Here is a 23,426-nt window from a genome sequence, read left to right as displayed (position 1 = left end):
TCACGATCCCTGTGCCTTCCTGCTAGCCGCCACTAGTTGATGGCTTTAGTGCTGGCATGCAGTTTGCACAGACGCAGTTGTTGCAGCCTCAGCTGCATGGCTTTGGGGAGCTTGCCTCCCTTGGACGGGATCTCCTTCAACCTCTGCTTGGGGAGTTTTGTGAGGCGGAAGTCACAGATGGTGGGGTAGTGTTGTACATCACACGGCAGGTATGTGTGGAAGGGTTATAGCCCTCGGCACTCACCGTGACCTCGTACTCACCCGGGTTCAGCAGGCGCCAGTAGTCCCCGTCAGGTACTACAGTAAGGGCAGGACACAAAATGGCTACTGGTAAGTGGTTGGCTTCTTTGGCCTACTCATTTCATAACATATTCCTGTAGTGCCACCTAGGGGCAATTTGACAGCATTATTTTTAGGTTTTCTTGTATCATTTACTGCCATAAAAAAAATTGCATGTGAGGAGGGAGGGAGCCCATCTGATCTAATATGGTGGTCTATGGCATCCACGTTGATTATAGCATCCTCAATGGCAGCCTCTGTGAATTTGTCTCTGATTACACCCTTGCGTCCTCTATGGACCTTCAATACAAAGCAAAAATATAGAGTTAGGATAAACACCATCGTGTTGTGTTTAAACTGCACTAGACACTATTGATGGACGAACCTGCTCCATGTAGACCTGTAAAGACTCTTTGTTGTTCTCCCACTCGATGGGCAGCTCACTGGCATGAGGGAACTTATCACAGGACAACTCCACTGTTACAGTGGACAGCTCCACAGTTACACACTAACACGAGAGAAGCAGCTGTGGTGGTTGCTCTTTATCAGCTCCGTGCACTCTATCCAATCATACACTCTTAGAGAAAACGGTTCCAAAAGGGTTCTTGCGGTGTCCCTATAGGAGGACCCTTTTAGGTTCCAGGTTGAACACTTTGTGATAAGGGTTCTTCTTTCTACCTGGAACCAAAAGGGTTCTACCTAGAACCAAAAAGGGTTGTCGTGTCTGTGACTGTCCTTAAATGTGAAGACTGTTATTTTATCAAATCAATTCTCTATGTGTAATTATGATTACGTGATTAAACTAATCATGTAAACTTGAATTAACTAGGAAGTCGGGGCACCACTGGAAAATGTTTATTGAGTCTCTGTTTCCCGAATTGACTCTTCAGATATTTTCATATCTTATTGATAAGTAATTCTCATTAATGTATTGTACCTCATCAGTTCTCATTACTGAATGTCACAAACCCTTGGATATCTGCATGAACCCTAGCCTAAATGATGAATCAGCGATTTACAAATTGGCTTAATTATTTATTTACTAACTAACTAAATAATCACAGAAATACATAATCACACACACAATTAGTTATACAAGGGTTACTACATGATACAAAGACAAAGTCCCCAGCGGACGAAACCGATATGATGGCTTGGTAGATAAAGGAAAGGGGGTGTGGACCGCTCAAGAGCGGGAAACTCATAACTGTTAACTACACTCATAGATATTGCTACTACCTTACATGAACGACTGCTCATTCGAAAATTAATTGCAATTGACATATTTACTGGTGTATGTCTTGCTGTCTCTCTCTGTGGTTGCCGGTCCGTCTGCTGGAGAGTCAATCGACAGAAAGTCTCTGGTTGTGTTCATAATGAATACGTCAGGCGTACCCGATGGTCGTCGCATAGAATAGATGTTTCGGTGGTGTCGGTATTCTTGTCCTAAGCTTCGTACATTTCCAGCTGCAGACTGGTAGTTCGACGGCCTAGGATTTCTTACTTCTATAGTGAATTGATAGTCTCAGAATTTAACCATTTCCAGCTGTGTAGTCAATGCTCCACACTGTATGGTCTTATCCTTTGGTAGAGTTGTAGTGCCTAACCATTTCAACAGGTAGTGTCATCTCCATATTTTCTGGTCTGATGGCCTATAGAATTGTAGCCATTCCAACGTGGGGACTCCGTCCTGGCGTTCTCTGACTTAATGTACATTTTGTAGGAAGTGGTTTTATACTCTGTGGAAGAAGGGGCGGTTTGATGATGCCTAATGTGATGTTTGGGCTCACGGGGGTGTGGCCACTGACTAGTTAAACTTTATATGAAAATCCATACTTTCATTTAGAAGGTTAACATCACATTACATCTTTTCACAAAGAGTGTCATGTTTAATCACATACGTTTCACAATATTTATATGTAAACCTGACAGGTGGGAAATGTACACTTTTAGAGATACAGTTATGTGCGTTTCCTGTCCTTCATGAGATCACCAAATGAAACACACTCGACATGACTGTCCCCCTTTACGAGAGAGAGCACACTGTAGAGCGGATCCACTGTAACCTGATCCTTCAGATCGTCACAGGAGAGTTATGTCAGGGTTCTCCAAATGGTTCTCCCATGGGGACAGCCAAAGAACCCTTTTAGGTTCTAGATAGCAGCCAGCATCTCCAGACAGCAGATCTGCCCTTTACGCAGCGCCTCCGACTTGTTTACATAAAACAACACGTCCCCAATGTTATGTTGGAAAACCCTTGGCCTTAAGCCCTTTATGGAGTGGCCACTTGCTGATGTTTTTTAAAGTCAATCACTCGAGTCTGCCACTTTTTTTGGCAAGATTAGAATTGAAACGATCAGAGTGAACAAAGGAGATGATTGTGGACTTCAGGAAACAGCAGAGGGAGCACCCCCCTATCCACATTGACGGGACAGTAGTGGAGAGGGTAGTAAGTTAAGTTCCTCGGCGTACACATCACGGACAAACTGAATTGGTCCACCCACACAGACAGCGTTGTGAAGAAGGCGCAGCAGTGCCTCTTCAACCTCAGGAGGCTGAAGAAATTTGGCTTGTCACCAAAAGCACTCACAAATTTCTACAGATGCACAATCGAGAGCATCCTGTCGGGCTGTATCATCGCCTGGTACGGCAACTGCTCCGACCACAACCGTAAGGCTCTCCAGGTCTGCACAACGCATCACTGGGGGCAAACTACCTGCCCTCCAGGACACCTACACCACCCGATGTCACAGGAAGGCCATAAAGATCATCAAGGATAGCAACCACCCGAGCCACTGCCTGTTCACCCCGCTATCATCCAGAAGGCGAGGTCAGTACAGGTACATCAAAGCAGGGACCGAGAGACTGAAAAACAGCTTCTATCTCAAGGCCATCAGACTGTTAAACTGCCACCACTAACATCGAGTGGCTGCTGCCAACATACTGACTCAACTCCAGCTTACTCTAATAATGGAAATTGATGGAAATTGATCAAAAATGTATCACTAGCCACTTTAAACAATGCCACTTAATATAATGTATATGTATATACTGTACTCCATATCCTCTACTGCATCTTGCCATCTTTATGTAATACATGTATCACTAGCCACTTTTAAGTTTACATACCCTACATTACTCATCTTATATGTACAGTGGGGCAAAAAAGTATTTAGTCAGCCACCAATTGTGCAAGTTCTCCCACTTAAAAATATGAGAGAGGCCTGTAATTTTCGTCATAGGTACACTTCAAGTCTACCTATGACAGACAAAATGAGAAAAAAAATCCAGAAAATCACATTGTAGGATTTTTAATGAATTTATTTGCAAATTATTGTGGAAAGTAAGTATTTGGTCACCTACAAACAAGCAAGATTTCTGTCTCTCACAGAACTGTAAATTCTTCTTTAAGCGGTTCCTCTGTCCTCCACTTGTTACCTGTATTAATGGCGCCTGTTTGAACTTGTTATCAGTATAAAAGACACCTGTCCACAACCTCAAACAGTCACACACCAAACTCCACTATGGCCAAGACCAAAGAGCTGTCAAAGGACACAAGAAACAAAATTGTAGACCTGCACCAGGCTGGGAAGACTGAATCTGCAATAGGTAAGCAGCTTGGTTTTAAGAATCAACTGTGGGAGCAATTATTAGGAAATGGAAGACATACAAGACCACTGATAATCTCCCTCGATCTGGGGCTCCACGCAAGATCTCACCACTTGAGGGCAAAATGATCACAAGAACGGTGAGCAAAAATCCCAGAACCACACGGGGGGACCTAGTGAATGACCTGCAGAGAGCTGGGACCAAAGTAACAAAGCCTACCATCAGTAACACACTACGCCACCAGGGACTCAAATCCTGCAGTGCCAGACGTGTCCCCCTGCTTAAGCCAGTACATGTCCAGGCCCGTCTGAAGTTTGCTAGAGAGCATTTGTATGATCCAGAAGAAGATTGGGAGAATGTCACATGGTCAGATGAAACCAAAATATAACTTTTTGGTAAAAACTCAACTCGTCGTGTTTGGAGGACAAAGAATGCTGAGTTGCATCCAAAGAACACCATACCTACTGTGAAGCATGGGGGTGGAAACATCATGCTTTGGGGCTGTTTTTCTGCAAAGGGACCAGGACGACTGATCCATGTAAAGGACAGAATGAATGGGGCCATGTATCGTGAGATTGAGTGAAAACCTCCTTCCATCAGCAAGGGCATTGAAGATGAAACGTGGCTGGGTCTTTCAGCATGACAATGATCCCAAACACACCGCCCGGGCAACGAAGGAGTGGCTTCGTAAGAAGCATTTCAAGGTCCTGGAGTGGCCTAGCCAGTCTCCAGATCTCAACCCCATAGAAAATCTTTGGAGGGAGTTGAAAGTCCGTGTTTCCCAGCAACAGCCCCAAAACATCACTGCTCTTTGAGGAGATCTGCATGGAGGAATGGGCCAAAATACCAGCAACAGTGTGTGAAAACCTTTGACCTCTGTCATTGCCAACAAAGGGTATATAACAAAGCATTGAGATAAACTTTTGTTATTGACCAAATACTTATTTTCCACCATAATTTGCAAATAAATTCATTAAAAAATCCTACAATGTGATTTTCTGGATTTTTTTTTCTCATTTTGTCTGTCATAGTTGAGGTGTACCTATGATGAAAATTACAGGCCTCTCTCATCTATTTAAGTGGGAGAACTTGCACCATTGGTGGCTGACTAAATACTTTTTTGCCCCACTGTATATACTGTACCCGATACCATCTACTGCATCTTGCCTATGCTGTTCTGTACCATCACTCATTCATATATCTTTATGTACATATTCTTTATCCCTTTACACTTGTGTGGATAAGGTAGTAGTTGTGGAATTGTTAGGTTAGATTACTCGTTGGTTATTACTGCATTGTCGGAACTAGAATCACAAGCATTTCGCTACACTCGCATTAACATCTGCTAACCATGTGTATGTGTGACAAATACATTTGATTTGAACTTGTATCCCAACTGCATCTTGTCAATATTCCAAAACCCATTCGTGAGCATCTTGTGTCTCCCGTGACAGTTTTTTTCTCTGTGAAACACTGGCAGACAGACTCACACTCTGGTAATAGATAATGAGAAAGTTGTAAAAAACTAAACAGCAACGAAGCACACACGTCTCCACTCGCCAGTGACTTGATCAGCTGATTGTGGCCTGGCTGCTCAATGTGCCTGCTAGCTACTACTTGCTAGCTTCATTAACAAACAGAGTTGGAATTTATCTAGTTAATAAGTGATTTTGGGCACTGACAAACAGTGTGTAGCTCGTGCTTTATTTACGATAGTTTGACAGCTTGCAGATGATGACGTTGTAGACATGTTATTGTTCTCAGAAATCAGTTCTGAGCATGCAGCCAGACCAAACATCTTACCTAGATGTCAAATTGCGCGACTAAGACCTCGGCAAAAATGTCTAAATTAATTACTGTAACGGCTCTCTTTCGGTGAGTGAGTTGACCAAGATGCAGCGGGTTGTGAATACATAATGAACTTTATTTAACAAGACGAAACTAAACACACGAAGAACACTTGAATAATTGTACAAAACAACAAAACGAACTAGACAGACCTAAACTATGAACTTACATGAAACGAGGAACACATAAACAGGAACGACCGAACGAACGAGACGAGACAGTACCGTGTGGTGCAACAAACACAGACACAGTGACAATCACCCACAAACAAACAGTGAGAACACCCTACCTTAATATGACTCTCAATTAGAGGAAAACGCAAAACACCTGCCTCTAATTAAGAGCCATACCAGGCAACCCAAAACCAACATAGAAACAGAAAACATAGACTGCCCACCCAAAACTCACGCCCTGACCATCACACACATACAAAACAGGTCAGGAACGTGACAGAACCCCCCCCTCAAGGTGCGAACGCCGGGCGCACCAGCACAAAGTCCAGGGGAGGGTCTGGGTGGGCATCTGACCACGGTGGTGGCTCAGGCTCCGGACGCTGTCCCCACACCACCATAGTCACTCCCCGCTTCTGTATCCCCCTCCCAATGACCACCCTCCAACTAAAACCACCTAAATGAAGGGGCAGCACCGGGATAAGGGGCAGCACCGGGATAAGGGGCAGCACCGGGCTGAGGGACTCTGGCAGGTCCGGGCTGAGGGACTCTGGCAGGTCCGGGCTGAGGGACTCTGGCAGGTCCGGGCTGAGGGACTCTGGCAGGTCCGGGCTGAGGGACTCTGGCAGGTCCGGGCTGAGGGACTCTGGCAGGTCCGGGCTGAGGGACTCTGGCAGGTCCGGGCTGAGGGACTCTGGCAGCTCATGACTGAGTGGCAGCTCATGACTGAGTGGCAGCTCATGACTGTAGGGCAGCTCATGACTGTAGGGCAGCTCATGACTGTAGGGCAGCTCATGACCGGAGGGCAGCTCTGGCAGCTCCTGACTGGCTGGCGTCTCTGGCAGCTCCTGACTGGCTGGCGGCTCTGGCAGCTCCTGACTGGCTGGCGGCTCTGGCAGCTCCTGACTGGCTGGCGGTTCTGGCAGCTCCTGACTGGCTGGCGGCTCTGGCAGCTCCTGACTGGCTGGCGGCTCTGGCAGCTCCTGACTGGCTGGCGGCTCTGGCAGCTCCTGACTGGCTGGCGGCTCTGGCAGCTCCTGACTGACGGACGGCTCAGAAGGCGCTGGGCAGACGGAAGGCTCAGAAGGCGCTGGGCAGACGGATGGCTCAGAAGGTGCTGGGCAGACGGATGGCTCAGACGGCGCTGGGCAGACGGATGGCTCAGACGGCGCTGGGCAGACGGATGGCTCAGACGGCGCTGGGCAGACGGATGGCTCAGACGGCGCTGGGCAGACGGATGGCTCAGACGGCGCTGGGCAGACGGATGGCTCAGACGGCGCTGGGCAGACGGATGGCTCAGACGGCGCTGGGCAGACGGATGGCTCAGACGGCGCTGGGCAGACGGATGGCTCAGACGGCGCTGGGCAGACGGATGGCTCAGACGGCGCTGGGCAGACGGATGGCTCAGACGGCGCTGGGCAGACGGATGGCTCAGACGGCGCTGGGCAGACAGATGGCTCAGACGGCGCTGGGCAGACAGATGGCTCAGACGGCGCTGGGCAGACAGATGGCTCAGAAGGCGCTGGGCAGACAGATGGCTCAGACGGCGCTGGGCAGACAGATGGCTCAGACGGCGCTGGGCAGACAGATGGCTCAGACGGCGCTGGGCAGACAGATGGCTCAGACGGCGCTGGGCAGACAGATGGCTCAGACGGCGCTGGGCAGACAGATGGCTCAGACGGCGCTGGGCAGACAGATGGCTCAGACGGCGCTGGGCAGACAGATGGCTCAGACGGCGCTGGGCAGACAGATGGCTCAGACGGCGCTGGGCAGACAGATGGCTCAGACGGCGCTGGGCAGACAGATTGCTCAGACGGCGCTGGGCAGACAGATGGCTCAGACGGCGCTGGGCAGACAGGCAGTGCAGAAGGCGTTGGGCAGACAGGCAGTGCAGAAGGCGTTGGGCAGACAGGCAGTGCAGAAGGCGTTGGGCAGACAGGCAGTGCAGAAGGCGTTGGGCAGACGGCCGACTCTGCCATGCTGAGGCGCACAGTAGGCCTGGTGCGTGGTGCCGGAACTGGAGGTACCGGGATGACGGCACGCACTTCAAGGCTAGTGCGGGGAGCAGGGACAGGGCACACTGACCTCTCGAAGCGCACTATAGGCCTGGTGCGTGGTACCGGAACTGGAGGTACCGGGCTGAGGGCACGCACCTCAGGGCGAGTGCGGGGAGAAGGAACAGTGCGTACAGGGCTCTGGAGACGCACAGATGGCTTAGTGCGTGGTGCCGGAACTGGAGGCACTGGGCTGGAGACACGCACCATAGGGAGAGTGCGTGGAGGAGGAACAGGGCTCTTAAAACGCACTGGAAGCCTGGTGCGTGGTGTAGGCACTGGTGGTACTGGGCTGGGGCGAGGAGGTAGCGCCGGAAATACCGGACCGTGTAGGCGTACTGGCTCCCTTGAGCACTGAGCCTGCCCAACCTTACCTGGTTGCATGCTCCCCGTAGCCCGTCCAGTGCGGGGAGGTGGAATAACCCTCACTGGGCTGTGTTGGCGAACCGGGGACACCATGCGTAAGGCTGGTGCCATGTAAGCCGGCCCAAGGAGACGTACTGGTGGCCAGATATGTAGGGCCGGCCTCATGACATTTGGCTCAATGCCCAATCTAGCCCTACCAGTGCGGGGAGGTGGAATAACCCGCACTGGGCTATGCACTCGTACAGGAGACACCGTGCGCTCTACTGCGTAACACAGCGCCTGCCCGTACTCCCGCTCTCCACGGTTAGCCTGGGAAGTGGGCGCAGGTCTCCTACCTGCCCTCGGCCCACTACCTCTTAGCCCCCCCCAAGAAATTTTTGGGTGGTACTCACGGGCTTTTCGGGCTTCCGTGCTAGACGTGTCCCCTCATAACTCCGGTTCCCTTCTCCGGTTGCCTCTGCTCTCCTGAGTGCCTCCAGCTGTTCCCATGGGAGGCGATCCCTTCCAGCCAGGATCTCCTCCCATGTGTAGCAACCTTTCCCGTCCAAAACATCCTCCCAAGTCCATTCCTCCTTCTTGCGCTGCTGCTGTCGTTGCTGTCCGTTAACCCGCTGCTTGATCTGGGTTTGGTGGGTGATTCTGTAACGGCTCTCTTTCGGTGAGTGAGTTGACCAAGATGCAGCGGGCTGTGAATACATAATGAACTTTATTTAACAAGACGAAACTAAACACACGAAGAACACTTGAATAATTATACAATACAACAAAACGAACTAGACAGACCTAAACTATGAACTTACATGAAACGAGGAACACATAAACAGGAACGACCGAACGAACGAGACGAGACAGTACCATGTGGTGCAACAAACACAGACACAGTGACAATCACCCACAAACAAACAGTGAGAACACCCTACCTTAATATGACTCTCAATTAGAGGAAAACGCAAAACACCTGCCTCTAATTAAGAGCCATACCAGGCAACCCAAAACCAACATAGAAACAGAAAACATAGACTGCCCACCCAAAACTCACGCCCTGACCATCACACACATACAAAACATCAGAAAACAGGTCAGGAACGTGACAATTACAGATTTCTTGATTTATCTTAGATTAATTCAGACTAGTGGCTATGTTGTTGCTACAGTGACTCAAGGTACGATATGCAAACATAACACACCCACATCAAACCACACCCTTAAGACAACTTTCAGTCATGGCTGCTAGCATTTCTTAATGAGTTATCCTCAAAACGAGGCCAAATCAGGAAGTACAGTCGTCCTTTAAGCCTTGTGTTACAGCAAAACATTAGGGATTACGTCACATAGGAAGGAACCTCACAAAAAAGAAACAAGGAACATTTCTCTCACTATGAACCCACTATCTGTGAGTTCACATTATAAATACTGGAACATGACATGGAAAGACAGAGTCATTTACCAGTGGAACACTAAACTACAGTCTGGCTTAACCTCTGCCAAGAGAGTTGGAGTTCAACAAATATATACAGTCAAGTTGACAGTCAAAAACCATTGAAAGCTTTTTACCCCATACAAAACAGGCCAAGAATTTCCAGTGTTGACATATTAAGACTAGTCACCCTCTATATAATAGGGGTTTCCTCTCTATTCCAGTGTGCAGGCTAACCAGTTCCCCGTCTATGCTGCGGCATTCCTGGCTCTCTCTCTCTTCCATTATCAGTGCTGTCAGTAAGGGGTATTAGCGGTTATTAGCGGAATCGGGGTATTAGTGGAATCGGCAGACCGATTCAATGACCGCAAAGCAAACCCTTTAGACCTGTCAGTGTAGACAAGGGTTGACTCCAGTCTCTGAGAGCATACTGTACAAAGTACTGTAGCAGTGGTACTGTAGATACATTATGTAGTATTGCCTTAAGATAAAACTTCATAAACTGGAGTGGGTCTATATCTACTTACCCAGCTCATGCTTTCCAGGGTTGTCAAAGATCTCCATGTTGTACATCTTGAGGCCCATGTGGCTCTTCCCGATGCTGTAGAAACAGGTGATGTCAGGACAGGAGTCGGTCACTGACTTCATGAGCTGAGGATGGTACAGAGTTAAATGGTACTGAGCATTAAGGTGTTGTCTGGTGTGCAGAAGTCTTCCATTCCTGTGGGACCTCCAGGGTGTGCACATTGTTGGGGGACAGACAGATGTATTTGTTGTTGTTGCACCCACAGGGTCCATCAGGAATGGATTGGGTAACACCGCTGCACTTAACTTATGATGGTTAAGTGCAGCGGGGGCTGGTTAGGGGAGGATGGCTCATAATAATGGCTGGAACGGAGCAAATGCAATGTCATCAAACACATGGAAACCATTCTACCGATTCCGCTCCAGTCATTACCACGAGCCCGTTCTCCCCAATGAAGGTGCCACCAGCCTCCTGTGGTTAAGTGTGAGAAGAAAGCTTCAGTATGTACAGTAGAGTTTTACTACTTTACAAATAGATCCAAGTCTTGGAATAGTTTGCAGAGCACATGGGGAGAGTGTGGTGTGTGTGTGGACACAAGAGCCCAGTGTTATATCATAATGGTCAGATTCACCTCAAGCTCTTTACTGAGTGGTGGTGGCAGTGTAGTGAGGAGAGGAAAAGAAGAAAAGAACGTGAATAATATTAGTTTTTCGGTGAGACTGAGGGAGGTAGCGACAACCACAAGGGAGGGAGTTTCTTGCTAACTGTTGCATGCAATGGATGCCTACGCTCTTAGAAAAAAGGCTTCCAAAAGGGTTCTTCAGCTGTTCCCATAGGAGAACACTTTTTGGTTCCATGTAGAACACTTTGTGGAAAGGGTCCTAGATGGACCCAAAAGGGTTCTACCTGGAACCAAAAGGGGTTCTTCAAAGGGTTATCCTATGGGGATAGCCAAAGAACCCTTTTAGGTTCTAGATAGCACCTTTGTAAGGTCCCTACTGCACTTATTTAGAGTGCACAAGATCACAACATTTTAACCAGTGTATGATTATTTTTTGAGAAAGAAAATAATAATTTAAGTCACTGTGTAGTTCTTCAATATGGTGAGTCAGTTGTTGAGAATGGTAATATGATTGATTATCTACCTAGAAACTGCCTGGCTCTATTCTTATTGGTCAGAAGTTTGCTAATTGTTAGAGGAAAACAGGAAGTAGTTGAGTTATAGGTCGCGTTTCACTGCTTAGACGTTGCCAGATCTTAAAATGCCTGGAAATGTATTTTACTTATCAGCTAACCACATCATATGATATAGCAATCTGTCAGTCAATGACACTGTCGATGATGTGGCACACAATGCAACCGTTGGTTGATGCATGCAAAGTCTAAGCAGTGGAACGCAACAGATATATGTCTGTGAATATGGTCAGTTCCATAGAGATGTATAGAGGGCTCTTGTCCCCAAAAGGTATTTTAAATCTAACCACGTCATATGTTATAGCAATCTGGTGCCCGATGACACAGTCGATGATATGGCACGCAACCATTGGTTGATGCATGCAACTTCTAAGCAGGGGAACGCGACCTATGCTGAGTTCATAACCAAGTGGAAAGGTGGTAATTACCAGTTGAAGTCATAAATACCATTTGGATGCATTCAAATGCTTTGACCTCATTGAGAAACATCAATTGGATCATGGCCAACCATAAACAAAAAGTACAGCTAACATGCTTGTAAACAAATGACAGTGTGAAAAAAAATATGAATAGATAGCTTTTTATAAATAATGTTATGTTGTTAAAAAAAATGTATTGTCAAAAAGGCTGTTAATCGAGGTCATTTCCGTAGTAGGTGACGTCAGAGGTCAACATGTGGGAGAAATCGGAGCTCAGGGATGATAGACAAGTTTCCCACTAGTTATTGCCAGTTGGATGGGCGTTCAAGTGGATTTTTCCCAGACGAATACCACCTTCCTACTTGGTTATGAATGCAGCACTATATTTGCAAAATATTAACCAGTCTTCATTCAGTGTTTGAATTCGTTCATCCATCCACCAACTAAATAACACTCAAACTACACCAGTAGCCTATGGGTGAGTGTTGAAGGTCTCCACTTCAGGACTTACTTTCCTCATCTCCTTGTAGTTGTGGTGTCTGAAGTCCAGTTTGTCCTGGGTGCCTTGCTCCGTCTACTGCCAAGCGTAGATGTTGTTGGGATCTACAGGAGTGAAAAGACACAACATAATGGAAAAACTCAATGGTAACCTTTGAATGTTGTTGAGGTTATGTTTCCTGAGTGTTAAGCTAGTGTTGTGAGGATGTTGTGATGATGATGGTGGACATACCTGGGAGGGTACAGCCCAGAACCTCAGCTCTAAGACACAGTTCCATTCTAGTACCAGGTCTGTGGATTGATGCAGGTGTAGCGTGCCACTCTTGACAACTTATTAAATAGGGCCAGCACTGGATTTTCAGTGTCCTGGTTCCCCTCAAATACCTACAGTAGGAGAGAGTGGGGTAAGTAGAGCCAGTGTTGTTTCTAGGAAACCATATAATTTGACCAAATATTTAGCAAGAGTTCATAATTTCTTGGAGTCTGGGAAGGAAGAAACCACATGGTGAAACTTGCTTACCACTTTTTCCAAGTCAAATAAATGTATTGTGTTATAGGCTTCATGATGCTTGTATCTAAACCAAAGTTGATACTTTTATGATTGTTCTGTACATCAGTTGGGGTCTCTATAACAATGGCACCGGAGGAGATGGCTGTGCTATTTGTAAATTATTTTGTACAAAATGTTTCTGCAACCGTATCGTACGGCAGAAAAGAGCTTCTGGAAATCAGGACAGCGATCACTCACCTCGGATTAGAGAAAGATTTTTTGAACAACAAGCAGGACTCACACGGTATTCTCCAAACACCCCACAGGGCAGGCATACCAATTATTCGCAAAAGGAAGCGACTCAGAGGACGAAGAGCCGGATGCCTCGTCCGGACCCGCAGAAAGCGAGTAGGAAAGCTGCCGTTACCGTCAATATTACTCGCCAACGTGCAATCATTGGATAATAAACTAGACGAGGTACGATCACAAATATCCTACCAACAGGACATCAAAACTGTAATATCCTATGTTTCACGGAATCGTGGCTGAATGACGACATGTATGTTCAGCTAGCGGGATATACGCTGCACCGGCAGGATAGAACAGCACACGAGGGGGGGGGCTGTCTGTGCATATTTGTAAACAACAGCTGGTGCATGAAATCTAAGGAAGTCTCTCGATTTTGCTCGCCTGAAGTAGAGTATATTGTGATAAATTGCAGGCCACACTACTTGCCTAGAAAGTTCTCAGTTCTCAGCTCAGCTCTTTTCGTGGCTGTTTATTTACCACCACAAACAGATACGGGCACTAAGATCGCACTCAGTCAGCTGTATAAGGAAATAAGCAAACAGGAAACCGCTCACCCAGAGGCGGCGCTCCTAGTGGCCGGAGACTTTAATGCAGGGAAACTTAAATAAGTCCTACCAAATCTCTATCAACATGTTAAATGTGCAACCAGAGGGAAAAAAATTCTAGATCACCTGTACTCCACACACAGAGACGCGTACAAAGCTCTCCCTCGCCCTCCAGTTGGTAAATCCGACCACAACTCTATCCTCCTGATTCCTGCTTACAAGCAAAAATTAAAGCAGGAAGCACCAGTGACTCGGTCTATAAATAAGTGGTCAGATGAAGCAGATGCTAAACTACAGGACTGTTTTGCTAGCACAGACTGGAACAGGTTCTGGGATTCTTCCGATGGCATTGAGGAGTACACCACATCAGTCACTGGCTTTATCAATAAGTGCATTGAGGACGTCGTCCCCACAGTGACTGTACTTACATACCTCAACCAGAAGCCATGGATTACAGGCAACATTCGCACTGAGCTAAAGTGTAGAGCTGCCGCTTTCAAGGTGCGGGACTCTAACCCTGAAGCTTACAAGAAATCCCGCTGTGCCCTGCAACGAACCATCAAACAGGCAAAGCGTCAATACAGGGCTAAGATTGAATCATACTCCACCGGCTTCGACACTCGTCGGATGTGGCAGGGCTTGCAAACTATTATAAACTACAAAGGGAAGCACAGCCGCGAGCTGCCCAGTGACACCAGCCTACCAGACGAGCTAAATCACTTCTATGCTCGCTTCGAGGCAAGCAACACTGAGGCATGCATGAGAGTATTAGCTGTTCTGGACGACTGTGTGATCACTCTCTCCGTAGCCGACGTGAGTAAGACCTTTAAACAGGTCAACATACACAAGGCTGCGGGGCCAGACGGATTACCAGGACGTGTGCTCCGGGCATGTGCTGACCAACTGGCAGGTGTCTTCACTGACATTTTCAACATGTCCCTGATTGAGTCTGTAATACCAACATGTTTCAAGCAGACCACCATAGTCAAGTGCCCAAGAACACAAAGGCAACCTGCCTAAATGACTACAGACCCGTAGCACTCACGTCCGTAGCCATGAAGTGCTTTGAAAGGCTGGTAATGGCTCACATCAACACCATTATCCCAGAAACCCGAGACCCACTACAATTTGCATACCGCCCAAACAGATCCACAGATGATGCAATCTCTATTGCACTCCACACTGTCCTTTCCCACCTGGACAAAAGGAACACCTATGTGAGAATGCTATTCATTGACTACAGCTCAGCGTTCAACACCATAGTACCTTCAAAGCTCATCACTGAGCTAAGGAACCTGGGACTAAACACCTCCCTCTGCAACTGGATCCTGGACTTCCTGACGGGCCGCCCCCAGGTGGTGAGGGTAGGTAGCAACACATCTGCCACGCTGATCCTCAACATTCTGCTCCCCAGGGGTGTGTGCTCTTGTACTCCCTGTTCACCCACGACTGCATGGCCGGGCACGACTCCAACACCATCATTAAGTTTGCAGACGACACAACAGTGGTAGGCCTGATCACCGACAACGACGAGACAGCCTATAGGGAGGAGGGCAGAGACCTGGCCAGGTGGTGCCAGAATAACAACCTATCCCTCAACGTAACCAGGACTAAGGAGATGATTGTCGACTACAGGAAAAGGAGGACCGAGCACGCCCCCATTCTCATCGACGGGGCTGTAGTGGAGCAGGTTGAGAGCTTCAAGTTCCTTGGTGTCCACATCAACAACAAACTAGAATGGTCCAAACACACCAAGACAGTTGTGAAGAGGGCACGACAAAGCCTATTCCCTCTCAGGAAACTAAAAAGATTTGGCATGGGTCCTGAGATCCTCAGAAGGTTATACAGCTGCAACATCGAGAGCATCCTGACTGGTTGCATCACTGCCTGGTACAGAAATTGCTCGGCTTCCGGCCGCAAGTCCCTTCAGGGGGTAGTGTGTACAGCCCAGTACATCACTGCGGCAAAGCTGCCTGCCATCAAGGACCTCTACACTAGGCGGTGCCAGAGGAAGGCCCTAGAAATTGTCAAAGACCCCAGCCACCCCAGTCATAGACTGTTCTCTCTACTACCGCATGGCAAGCGGTACCAGAGTGCCAAGTCTAGGACAAAAAGGCTTCTCAACAGTTTTTACCCCCAAGCCATAAGACTCCTGAACAGGTAACCAAATGGTTACCCGGACTATTTGCATTGTGTTCCCCCCCAACCCCTCTTTTATGCTGCTGCTACTCTGTTTATCTTATATGCATAGTCACTTTAACTATACATTCATGTACATACTACCTCAATTGGCCCGACCAACCAGTGCTACCACACATTGGCTAACCGGGCTATCTGCATTGTGTCCCACCACCCGCCAACCCCTCTTATTACGCTACTGCTACTCTCTGTTCATCATATATGCATAGTCACTTTAACCATACCTACATGTACATACTACCTCAATAAGCCTGACTAACCGGTGTCTGTATATAGCCTTGCTACTGTTATTTTCAAATGTCTTTTTACTGTTGTTTTATTTCTTTACTTACCTACACACACACACACACCTTTTTTTCCGCACTATTGGTTAGAGCCTGTAAGTAAGCATTTCACTGTAAGGTCTACACCTGTTGTATTCGGCACACGTGACAAATAAACTTTGATTTGATATTATAAGCTTTAATATGAGGTCCTTAAACTTAGCATGAAAGCACATCCTTGTAGCTTTGTGGGCTAATATAGTCAAAATGTTTGCCTTGGGGTAAGTTAAGCCAGTAGCCATGAGGGATATTGAGCCAATGTTTCAGCCAATGGCAAGTTGAGCAAATTGAAATGTTTTCTTCCCAGGGGGATATGAGGGAACATCGGGGCCTGGCCTATGTTAAAAGTGTAAAACAAATCTAATCAAATCAAAGTTTACTGGTCATGTACACAGATTTGCAGATGTTATTGCAGCTGCAGCGAAATGCTTATGTTTCTAGCAACACAGTAGTAATAATATCCTAGCAATACAAAACAATACGCACATAATCAAGAAAGTAAAAAGAAAGTAATTAATAAATATCGTAATGAACAATGTCAGAGTTCGGAAACACTGAGTGTACAAAACAAGACTTAATCACTGCAGAGCTTAATTCATTTAAATAAAAAATTTGATTTATGAAAAATGTATAAATTGTATTTACTTAAAAAACTTAGTGTACAAATCATTAGGAACATCTGCTCTTTCTATGACAAAGAGGGATCAGACAGGTGAAAGCTATGATTCCTTATTGATGTCACTTGTTAAATCCACTTCAACCAGTGTAGATGAAGGGGACGAGACAGGTTAAAGAAGGATTTTTAAGCCTTGAGACAATTGAGCTATGGATTGTGTATGTGTGCCATTCCAAGGGTGAATGGGCAAGGCAAAAGATGTAAGTGCCTTTGAATGGAGTGTAGTAGTAGGTGCCAGGCACACCGGATGCTGTTTTTTTCATGCTCAAACGTTTCCTGTGTGTATCAAGAATGGTCCATCGCATGCACATGCAGCCAACTTGACCCAACTGTGGGAAGTATTGGCGTCAACATGTCAACATCCCTGTGGAATGCATTTGACACCTTATAGAGTCCATGCTCTGACAAATTGAGGCTGTTCTGAAGGCAAAAGAGGATGCAACTCAACATTAGGAAGGTGTTCCTAATGTTTTGTACGCCCAGTGTACATTTCTCTGCCAGTCACATTTCCCCTCTGCACCTTTGCCAAACCAGTGCCACAGACTGGTAATTAGATGGTGCTATCTGCCACAGTGTGCCCATGGAGAGTAGGCTGGGTTGGCACAGTTGGCAAGTTTGACACAGTTGGCAAGGTTGGCACAGTGGAGTCAGCTTTGGCCAGAGCACACTTTCCAAAAGAACCACTGACAGGACCATGATCAGCTTGCCAATAGCCACAGTCTCCATTACAGTGTAAATAGGCCAGCGGCAGTGGAATGTCATTGGTCAATGATGTCAGAGCATGGTAGATATAATACCTCACCGGACCACATAATGAAACACAACTTGACAACTGGATCATGAGGAACCGAATAGTAAGATATTCAAGAGATTAAAATGTGTGGAATATCCAAATGTTGCAGCAAAAGTAATGGAAAGAAGGCAATAGATTATGGTTACTACATATCATATTTTAATATATTGTATTGAATCAACTCACCGCCTCTTTAGTCCCATTCATAGCTGTCTTCCAGACCAGGGTATCATTACTGAACAGCACCTTAGGTGAGTGAGAAATTCCAACTGTTAGGAAAGACCAGGGTAACACTTTAGCGATGTCCATGCAACATTATCAATACATACAAATCTATGCAATGGCTAAATCACTGCACAGTGAGTTCAACTTTGTGATTAGTTGAATCAGAAGTGTTAGTGCTGGGGTGGAACAAAAACCTGCACTGACCTCCAGATTGAGCTGCGTCCCTGCAGGATGACCCCGGTGAAGCGTGTGGGTCGACGGGCGTCCACCTCCACCCATTGTTTCTTATCCTCATACTGGGCACACCACGCCCCATCGTAGATGCCTCCATCCTCACCGACCGACCGACCGACCGACCGACCGACCGACCGACCCACCCACCCACCCACCCACCCACCCACCCACCCACCCACCCACCCACCCACCCACCCACCCACCCACCGACCCACCCACCCACCCACCCACCCACCCACCCACCCACCCACCCACCCACCGACCCACCCACCCACCCACCCACCCACCCACCCACCCACCCACCCACCCACCCACTCACTCACTCACTCACTCACTCACTCACTCAGAGTAATACATGGAAACGGTGTCAGTTCCATTTCCCAGTAGGCCACTGTGTTTCACCTGTATGTTGAGACGACCACGTGTGGTCCGAGCCCCTGCGCTCGTAGGACGAGGCCCGCAGCTGTGTGTCCTTCACTTTCAGAGACTCCAGCCCCAGAGGAGGGCACTCTGACAGACGCGGAGAATGAGAATGTCATATGGTGAAAGAGGGAAACATTATTGACCAGCAGAGAAGGAGTGGGAACCAATGGTTACTTATTGGTTAACCCCCCTGTTAATCATATTTTCCCTGCATTATGATCCACACTATTGTCATTTATCATGTCAGTTTTCAATGTGTGTTTTCAGAGTTGTTTGTCAAATAACCTGATGGACAGTATTCATAGTATACATGTTTTCCATGTAAGAACTGAAAGATAAAGATTGAGGTGCTTTTTAACCAATAGGGCTGTGCCATTTTCCAGTCATATCACAATTTTATAAAGACACGAGGTCATTAAAAATGTCGGCAAATATACATAATGTACAATGTATAGGCCTATAATAATACATTAATACTTTAGTATGCATTATATTGATATAACAATTATTTCAGCAGTTGACCTGTATTTTACATCAGCAAATACATTTGAATGCTCACCTAATTCTAGTGTGTTCATCATCAGGTTCTTTGTTCCATACTATTTTTTCCCCTTTCCTGTTGATACCCTCATTTAAAACTTCAATGTTGAAGCTATAGTTATCGGTGGTGGACGTTTTGGCTGGTCTAGTAGTGGTAGTGCGTATCTTGGGCTTTGCTGTAATTGTAGATGTCAACCTTACCGGTGGTGCATTGACGCCATTATTGCTAGGGGTTGTATTTGGTTTAGTTGTAGAATCTCGTCTCTCGGCAGCAGAAGTAGTTTTATTATAATCCAAAGTAGACCTCACTGTATGTAACGCTCGTCTTCCTCCTCATCTGAGGAGGAGCAAGGATCGGACCAAAATGCAGCGTGGTTTGAATACATACTTTTAATAATATCAGCGAAGACGAAAAACACTTGATAAACTACAAAACATTGTGAACAGACCTGAACATGAGAACATAAAACATGAACGCACGAACACGAACTAAACGAAACAGTACCGTGTGGTGAACAAACACAGACACAGCAACAATCACCCACAAACAAGTGAGAACAGCCTACCTAAATATGATTCCCAATCAGCGGAAACGTAAAACACCTGCCCCTGATTGAGAACCATATCAGGCTAGAAACAACCCTAAACCAAACATAGAAACACATAATATAGAATGCCCACCCAGCTCACGTCCTGACCAACTAAACACATACTAAACAAAGGAAATAAGGTCAGGAACGTGACAGTACCCCCCCCCCCCCCAAGGTGCAGACTCCGGCCGCAAAACCTGAACCTATAGGGGAGGGTCTGGGTGGGCATCTGTCCATGGTGGCGGCTCTGGCTCTGGACGTGGCCCCCACCCCACCATAGTTAATCCCCGCTTCCGTGGCCTCCTCCTAATGGCTACCCTCCATATTAACCCCACTGGATTAAGGGGCAGCACCGGACTGAGGGGCAGCACCGGACTGAGGGGCAGCTTCGGACTGAGGGGCAGCTCCGGACTGAGGGGCAGCTCCGGACTGAGGGGCAGCTCCGGACTGACTGATGACTCTGGCAGATCCTGGCTGACTGACGGCTCTGGAAGATCCTGGCTGGCTGACGGCTCTGGCAGATCCTGGCTGGCTGGCTGCTCTGGCAGATCCTGTCTGGCGGGCGGCTCTCCTGTCTGGCGGCGGCTCCTGTCTGGCGGGCGGCTCTGGCGGCACCTGTCTGGCGGGCGGCTCTGGCGGCTCCTGTCTGGCGGGCGGCTCTGGCGGCTCCTGGCTGGCTGGCGGCTCTGGCGGCTCCTGGCTGGCTGGCGGCTCTGGCGGCTCCTGGCTGGCTGGCGACTCTGGCGGCCCCTGGCTGGCTGGCGGCTCTGGCGGCTCCTGGCTGGCTGGCTACATTCCCACCAAAACATGAACGCACGAACAGGAACGAACGAACGAACGAAACGAAACAGTACCGTGTGGTGAACAAACACAGACACAGCAACAATCACCCACAAACAAACAGTGAGAACAGCCTACCTAAATATGATTCCCAATCAGCGGAAACGTAAAACACCTGCCCCTGATTGAGAACCATATCAGGCTAGAAACAACCCTAAACCAAACATAGAAACACATAACATAGAATGCCCACCCAGCTCACGTCCTGACCAACCAAACACATACCAAACAAAGGAAATAAGGTCAGGAACGTGACACTGTAGTTGTTGATCCACATATCAAAACGATACAACTAAAGTAAAGCACAGGGCTTGTACCATAACTGTCCCTTCAGAAATTGCTAAACGCAAAACAATTATATATTTCATAAACAATTACATCCTATTTATATGAGTTTATTACAACTTTATTGTAAGGAGGGGACTGTAAGCTACTTCTGTGTCAGTCCTACTGAGTCTTTGTCTGTCCAACCAGTCTACTTTCTCATCAACCATCTTCAACATTTGATTCATATTATTACTTTTTTCTCTCTAGTTATTCGCAAAACAATGAGGGTGTTCACAATGAGGCAGCTATATCATACGACCAAGCTTCTAATTTGATAGAAAAAAGCAGAAGCTTCTCCACTAATATCAGACTGCCAAAGATTGATGGGGATGTGCTTCTGTCTAGTGACCATAGTGTGAGTATTACAACGATAAAAGTTACAGCATAATGTGCAGTTTGAATGTAGAAAATAAATCATTGCTCAACCCTATGATTGAAAGTTAACGAAGATGTAATGTTAATGACAATTATTCTATAAAAGTTTAATGAAAATAATGACAATAATTGATGACGTTTGCGTTTATTGTCTATATGTTTTTTCAAGACAGAGCTGAGACAAATGGAAAATGTATCAAAAGCAATGTTGCATTGCTCAGCAAGTAGCCTATAGGACATTCAAAAAAGGCTGAATAAAAGCAGGCTTACTGTCTTACTTTTCATTTAACTGTCAAATTGTACATGGAAACCATATGGATTGTTTATCTTAATCCGTATCATTAACATTGCAGGGCCAGTCGATTTTGATGCAAATGGTTATTCTGTAAATGGGATAATAAGTAGTAGGGAAGATACACACACTAGATGGCGCCAGTGACCAGCGTTTGAGCTGAAGATCTGGAGGGCCAAAGTAGGGAACAAATATATATTTTTTTGCTTTTGTTGAGTATGAACATTCCAAGTGTCTTGTCTACTCAATGGATTATAGTCATGATAAGTAAGCCACATCAGCTTTGATAGTTTAATTTATCTAAGTATTTGTTGTGGAATATAACATAAGTTCATCATCTTACATAATTGTCATCACGTCAGACAATGTGCAAAATTAGACTTTTTTGATAAATACATAGGGAGAAAATAATTAATAGAAAATTGCAAAAGTATGACAGGCATATAGGAAGTAGCCTTTATGTTTTTGCTTCTTTGTGGACCATTCAACTGCAGTAGCTATTACTTTATTGTCTTCTTTTTATTTTATTTCCTTCCGCTGACCTTCAAGGAATTATAAATTGATGTTTCTGCATTATGCATTGACGATTTGTTTGGACAATGTTGAGCAAACACTTGACCAGAGTTTCCGGTTCCTTCTAAGTTATACATGCTATTCAAACGAGTCACGTTGCGCGTTTTCCAGTCTACACTTCATTCAGGCTCCGCCCCACTTACTCTCTTCTGGGGGAATGGAATCTCACATGCAGGTATTTGGAGCTCTGTTAGTTGGATCCTGTCCCCAATATCCTCCTGTGTCTTTGTAGCCCTTGTGTAATGGTGTTTTACCTTTTACTGTGAAGCATTGGACCCAATCAATGATATTAGAGCATGCCCAGGGACAGCAAATAACAGAAATATTGAATGCTGCTTCATTTTTGACTTGACCAAATATGGTAGTTTTAAAAAAACAACGTAATTTGCAACTTTAACGTTTTTCATGTTTATTTCATAGAAACACATACACACATGTATGTGCACAGTTCAGCACACACCGGTGCCAAATAAGAGTGACTAACTAGTTCTCAAGCAAGTCAACAACAAATAGGCCTGGTGTCAATAAAATCACCCGGATGTGGTCTGATGACAGATGTACTGTACCTCTAGCATCTTATCCCCGACTTCATTGGTATTTCAACATGGCAGAACATTGTGTTTTATTGTTGGGATAACAGAGGCAATGTAAACCATAGACCAATCTGTGAGATCCGAAGGTTTTGTACATGTGTAACAGAAAAAGACATGAAGCACCTGGTGTTATGGCTCCCAGTGGGCCAATTGAACATAATAGTTGTTTTGAATGTAGCACCATCATTTAAATTGCTAATTATAATCGGATCTAACAAATCAATCAATAAAACATGATCTTCCTGCCTTTCATTTCTTACTGCACAAAAGTTTTTCTGTTGTAAATCTAAGTGTTGGTAGGCTATTTGTTAATGCTAACTGAGTGTTAGTTTTCCTATGGATGTTGTTTTTTCTCAGACTCTTCAAGTATGCCGTTGAAGACATTTGGCTTTAACATGTATTGTCATATGTCTGTCATAAAACTATCAGTATGATAATAAAACTAGACAGACACAGTCAATTGGGGCTAAGAAGTTGTATTTATCCCCTACATATCCCCTACATTTCCCATACATATGTAACATATAGATTTGTTACAGTAACTTGACAAAAACTAATGTGTGTACACTAACCAACCCATTTCAACAAAGCAAATTCATGACTTTGTATTGACTTCCTCATTTCATCACTTTTATGGAAGAATGGATTTAGATTTTAGATTTTGGATTTTGCGCAGCATTGAACATACATTCTATTTAA

At 46.1% G+C, this 23,426-nt stretch overlaps 1 pseudogene; it reads right to left on the bottom strand.

The window, feature by feature from the left end:
- LOC129858636 (probable carboxypeptidase X1) lies at positions 1-22,709 on the bottom strand (annotated as a pseudogene).
- Positions 22,710-23,426: the final 717 nt, after the last annotated feature.

The sequence above is a fragment of the Salvelinus fontinalis genome, chromosome 6, assembly GCF_029448725.1.
Source record: "Salvelinus fontinalis isolate EN_2023a chromosome 6, ASM2944872v1, whole genome shotgun sequence".
Lineage (NCBI taxonomy): Eukaryota > Metazoa > Chordata > Actinopteri > Salmoniformes > Salmonidae > Salvelinus > Salvelinus fontinalis.
The sequence above is the reverse complement of the archived record's forward strand: the minus strand, read 5'-3'. Positions and strand labels throughout refer to the sequence as shown.